Genomic DNA, 5765 nt, shown 5'->3' on the forward strand with positions numbered 1-5765 from the left:
ATAATAAATCCCCCCATCCCCACTCAAATTGTCCCCCCCTCCCATGCACTTAATCTTCGGTGTCTTCTGCTCCACTGGAGCACTAACCACCATTGTTTGCCTCTGCAGCGCGAGTGAGCGACGTCAGCAGCGTGATCACATGATCTGATCACATCGCTCTGACACGGCAGTCAGAGCCTCAATTGTACTCACTTCTGTAAGTTGCGAGTACAATTGTTACCTGGGCAGGGGCGGACACTGACATCTTGGGGCTCCTGTGCAAGAACTGTGCCTAAGCCCCCCTCTTTTTATGGAGACAAAGCTATATAGATACAGCCACACACACATACATGTGTATATATTACACACCGTATATACTCGAGTATAAGCCGAGGCACCTAATTTTGCCACAAAAAACTGGGTAAGCTTATCAACTCAAGTATAAGCCGGGTATGTATTGTTCCCTCATTACCGTCAATCATGTGTGGCTCCCTCTTGTCCTGCTCTTTGTGGCTCCCCGTTATATGCATGGCTCCCCCCTCCCATCTTGTATGCGTGGCTCTGCTCCCCCCTCCCATCTTGTATGCGTGGCTCTGCTCCCCCTCCCATCCTTATATGCGTGGCTCTGCTCCCCCCCTCCCATCCTTATATGCGTAGCTCTGCTCCCCCCTCCCACCCTTATATGCGCGGCTCTGCTCCCCCCTCCCATCCTTATATGCGTGGCTCTGCTCCCCCCTGCCATCCTTATATGCGTGGCTCCCCTGTCCTCCTTCACCCTTCCCCATCCTCCTGCATACTACCCCGTGCTCCTGCATACTCCCCCATCCTCCTGCATCCTCGTCTTCCTTCATCCTCCCAGTCCTCCTTCATACTCCACCCGCCTCCTTCATACTCCACCCTCCTCCTGCATACTCCCCCGTCCTCCTTCATACTCTCCCGTCCCCCTTCATACTCCCCCGTCCTCCTGCATCCTCCCCCATCCTCCTTCATACTCCCCCGTCCTCCTGCATACTCCCCATCCTCCGGCATACTCCCCCATCCTCCTGCATACTCCCCCGTCCTCCTGTATACTCCCCCGTCCTCCTTCATTCTCCCCGTCCTCCTGCATTCTCCCCCGTCCTCCTTCATGCTCCCCCGTCCTCCTTCATGCTCCCCCGTCCTCCTTCATACTCCCCCGTTCTCCTGTATCCTGCCCGGTCCTCCTGCATCCTCCACCAGTCCTCCTGAATACTCCCTCGTCCTCCTGAATACTCCCCCGTCCTCCTGAATACTCCCATCTCCTCCTGCATACTCCCCCGTCCCCCTTCATACTCCTGTCCTCCTTCATACTCCCCCGTCCTCCTGCATCCTCCCCCGTCCTCCTTCATCCTCCCCGTCCTCCTTCATCCTCCCTGTCCTCCTTCATACTCCCCCCTCCTCCTTCATACTCCCCCCTCCTCCTTCATACTCCCCCGTCCTCCTGCATCCTCCCCCGTCCTCCTTCATACTCCCCCCTCCTCCTGCATACTCCCCCGTCCTCCTGCATACTCCCCCGTCCTCCTGCATACTCCCCCGTCCTCCTTCATTCTCCCCTGTTCTCCTGTATCCTCCCCGGTCCTCCTGTATCCTCCACCGGTCCTCCTGCATCCTCCACCGTCCTCCTGAATACTCCCCTGTCCTCCTGAATACTCCCCCGTCCTCCTGAATACTCCCCCGTTCTCCTGAATACTCCTGCATCCTCCCCCGTCCTCCTGCATACTCCCCCGTCCTCCTGCATACTCCCCCGTCCTTCTGCATACTCCCCCGTCCTCCTGCATATTCCCCCGTCCTCCTGCATACTCCCCCGGGCGGCAGGCCGTCATACTCACCCTCCTCACAGCACGCTGAACTCCCTGCATCAGATTCTATGTCCCGACTCTCGGCGCGGCAGCTTCTTCCTGTCTGAGCGGTCACATGGTACCGCTCATTAAGGTCATGATTATGCGTCCATATTCATTACCTTAATGAGCGGTACCATGTGACCGCTGAGAACAGGACGAGCTGCCGGCGCTGAGACCATGGGAGCTGCAGGCACCGCTGGAGGAGGGTGAGTATGGGCGGGCCGGCGGAGGTAGGCAAGCTGTTGACCCCAGACCTTAAAAAAAAACCCTTGCTCTGCTGCTGCCGCCCCCTGCATCCTGGCGCCCTAGGCACGTGCCTAGTGGCAAATACGGCCTTACTCCTAGCCACATTCCCACTAGACATACGCGGCCTCGCACCATACAAGTGTATTGAGAAAGGCTTCACATGTCTAGTCGGTCTGTAGTGAGATATATGTATCCTCCTGGCCACATTTCCACTAGACATGCATGACCTCGCACCATACAAGTGTATTGAGAAAGGCCTCACATGTCTAGTCGGCTGTAGTGAGAGATATATGTATACTCCTGGCCACAGAGAGAGAGAATATCTGAAGCCATAGGCAGTAAGGGACTACACCACCACGGCGCTAGAGGAAGGGACTCCTAACTTGCCTACAAGCCGGCCGGACCCTGCCTGTCCTGTGATCTGGTACCCTGGACTGTGGCTGACTACAGTCTTCAGTAAACCAGGTAAAGAGACTGCAAACCTGCGTCCTCGTTCTTTACTGCGCCATTCACCATCTACCATCTACACACCGGGAGCCCTGGGGATATACTTCACCTGTGGGAAGTTATACCATCTAGCTGCCATAACATCACCCCAGAGGACCCCTTAAAGCAGCGTCAGTCACCCTGACCGAATATCACAGGTGGCGTCACGAACATAAACTTTATTCCTTTTAAAGACCTTTCCCCTTTTACATGGGCGCCCTGGGCCACGGACCGGGTCGCGGCCACCGTGACATCCCCCTGTGAACTCAGGACCCGATACCGAGTACCCCACGGCCCTGGCGGGCGACTCACATGCGCGTCTCCTCCCACCATACAAGTGTATGGAGAAAGGCCTCACATGTCTAGTCGGGCTGTGGTGAGAGATATATGTAGGGCTGTGGTGAGAGATATATGTAGGGCTGTGGTGAGAGATATATGTAGGGCTGTGGTGAGAGATATATGTAGGGCTGTGGTGAGAGATATATGTAGGGCTGTGGTGAGAGATATATGTATACACAGGGCACTTACGGTGACACGACGGTCCGGTCTAGGCGCCAGCCCCAGAAATCCTGACAGACTGTGAGAATTCATAGTGACTACAGATTTCGTGGACATCCCCTTTAAATAGGGGTTCCTGGCACATTGGGGTGCTGTCACCCACCCACTCCCAATTCCTCAGCAAGTATGTACATGATAATACCGCACATTAGTGTTCTCACAGCCAGAGTGCAGACAAACCGCACAAGAAACCGCGTGCAGCAGACTAAACACCAACTGCAGTGCGGAAGCAAAAAAAAAACCTTCCATCTATGGCGCCGACAATGTCCTGGCATTACGGGGTGAGTGACACATGACTGCAGGGCACCGAGCCGGGCGCAGCATTTACCACAGCCATACGCGCCTTGGTACAAGACTCTCACTTGCACGCGGATTCCTGTCACCCCGAGGATGTTGGCGCATGCTCAGTTGCACTGATCACTGCTCCAGACGCTCTGCAGTAGTCCTGTGACGCTTTGCGCTAGGACTCTTTGTTGCTGTTTCTATTCTTTCTGAATACGCGTTTGGTGAACAAAGAGCACGAACACGGCGGCAGGTTGATAACCCTGGTCAGGACACTGGACGCTGAAAGCTCACGCATGCGTGTTAGACGTACTGTGACGTCATTTTGCAGTGTGCAGAAAAGACCTAGAGGCAGCAGCTGAGCACAGGAGCCTGAGTAGCTCGCCGTGATCGTATAGTGGTTAGTACTCTGCGTTGTGGCCGCAGCAACCTCGGTTCGAATCCGAGTCACGGCATTGTGTAATAGCAATGGCACGGCAGGTGGGCTCTGTATTTTTATATTTTTTTTATTCAAATGCATTCATTGTTTTTTAATTCCCAGCTTAATCATACATGTGTGTATAGACATATCTGCAAGTGACATATGTATTATATATATTCAAGTGGCATGGCACGTATCTGTTATCCACATATAGTTCTTCTTACAGACAGAGCTAAGGAGCTAAAGTGTATATATATAGTATGTGCAATCTATACACAGATAATGCTCACAGTGTATATATATATATATATATATATATATATATATATATACTGTGTATACGTGTGGTTGCAGGCTGTGTGTCTGTGCAGTAACATCAGGGGCAGTCAGCTGCTGGATGAGACACTGCTGTGCGCATGTGCGGGAACCTCAGCACTAGATACATAGGGCAAATTCTGTAGCAGAGATACTGCGGTGCCAATAGAATGATTCCCATTGTGACGTCATTCGGTTCTGTGTGTAACAAGCAGTGCTGCAGGGGGCTGGGCATGGGAGCCTCGGTAGCTCGCCGTGATCGTATAGTGGTTAGTACTCTGCGTTGTGGCCGCAGCAACCTCGGTTCGAATCCGAGTCACGGCATTGTGTAATAACAATGGCACGGCAGGTGGGCTCTTAATTTTTTTTTAATATTGAATACTTTTATAGTATTATTGCTAACTGTATTATTTTACCAAGAAGTGTATGTGATGTCACATGTATCTCTATCATATGATGCTGCTGCAGGCTAGCACAGCTGACTCTGTAGCTGTTGAGTTTCTAACTGTTTGGCAATCAGCAATGGCTTCTAAAACACCACTCAAACGGGATCCGAGTGACAATAATCAAAATATAAGAAGCACCATAAAAATGTGGTGACGTCACATTTTTGTGAAGCTTAATAATAGCATGACAGGGGCAGGAGTCAAGAGCCTAAGTAGCTCGCCGTGATCGTATAGTGGTTAGTACTCTGCGTTGTGGCCGCAGCAACCTCGGTTCGAATCCGAGTCACGGCATTGTGTAATAGCAATGGCACGGCAAGTGGGCTCATCTTTTTTTTAAATTTTAAAGGAGTTCACATCTTAATGTTAATAAAATGTTTTCATGTTAATTTATATGTGAATCTTTATACTTTTGCTATTTTATAAAGAAGAATTCTGGTAATAACACAATCAACTATGATCCATAGACAGATGCTAATAAGGGCAATCTGGACTACTGCATAGGGCACGAAGAGCAGTGTTGGGAGCAAAGCCAAACTGCCATCATTATATTTTGTACGCCACCATCGTCAGCGCTAATCCCAAGGCACGCAGCCTTCCTGATGCTCTGATGCGCATTGCACACTAGCACCGTCCACAGAGTACATCTACCTATTGGCATTGGCCAGTGTCGGGAAGTTGTCCTTCATTACATGCGCCGCACAGTCCAGTAGTAAACACTGCATGCTCACAGTGCAAGAAGAAACTAAAGGACCATCGGAATAGGGATGCAGGCCCAAGCATTGCGACAGAGATGGATCTAGGCTTTCCACCATCCGGGGCCAGAATTCAGTTTGGCGCACCCAGGGGCTGGCTGGCACTTTTCAGTCTGGGGGGCAATCACAAGGCAGTGGCCCTCGAGTTGAGGTGGCCCTCCTTTTCCCGGCTTATCTCTGGACATTGTGTAATAGAGTGCAGGGTAGAGTATGTCACCACGGAACAGACAGACCAACTGTTGAGGGGGGTTTATTAACGGGGGCAATATTCCCCTTGCAGGGAGAAAACAGTAGAATATAAACTGATAAAATAACTGTGCAAATATATGGGAAATAGTATAAGTTCCCAGACAGTCAAACAGTATAACAGTAGTAAACGGAATCTCTTGGGAAAACACTTATCAGTCTGATGAGGACTTGC

The 5765-nt window shown here is 51.4% G+C and overlaps 3 non-coding genes across 3 annotated transcripts; all 3 read left to right on the forward strand.

Annotated features, from left to right (window-relative positions):
- The first annotated feature begins 3793 nt into the window (after positions 1–3793).
- Positions 3794–3865, forward strand: TRNAH-GUG (transfer RNA histidin (anticodon GUG)). Its single transcript has one exon. It is a non-coding gene; the product is annotated as a tRNA-His (tRNA).
- Positions 3866–4398: 533 nt separating this feature from the next.
- TRNAH-GUG (transfer RNA histidin (anticodon GUG)) lies at positions 4399–4470 on the forward strand. The gene has a single exon. It is a non-coding gene; the product is annotated as a tRNA-His (tRNA).
- Positions 4471–4811: 341 nt separating this feature from the next.
- On the forward strand, positions 4812–4883 carry TRNAH-GUG (transfer RNA histidin (anticodon GUG)). Its single transcript has one exon. It is a non-coding gene; the product is annotated as a tRNA-His (tRNA).
- Positions 4884–5765: the final 882 nt, after the last annotated feature.

This window comes from Ranitomeya imitator, chromosome 4 (genome assembly GCF_032444005.1).
Source record: "Ranitomeya imitator isolate aRanImi1 chromosome 4, aRanImi1.pri, whole genome shotgun sequence".
NCBI classification, from domain to species: Eukaryota; Metazoa; Chordata; class Amphibia; order Anura; family Dendrobatidae; genus Ranitomeya; species Ranitomeya imitator.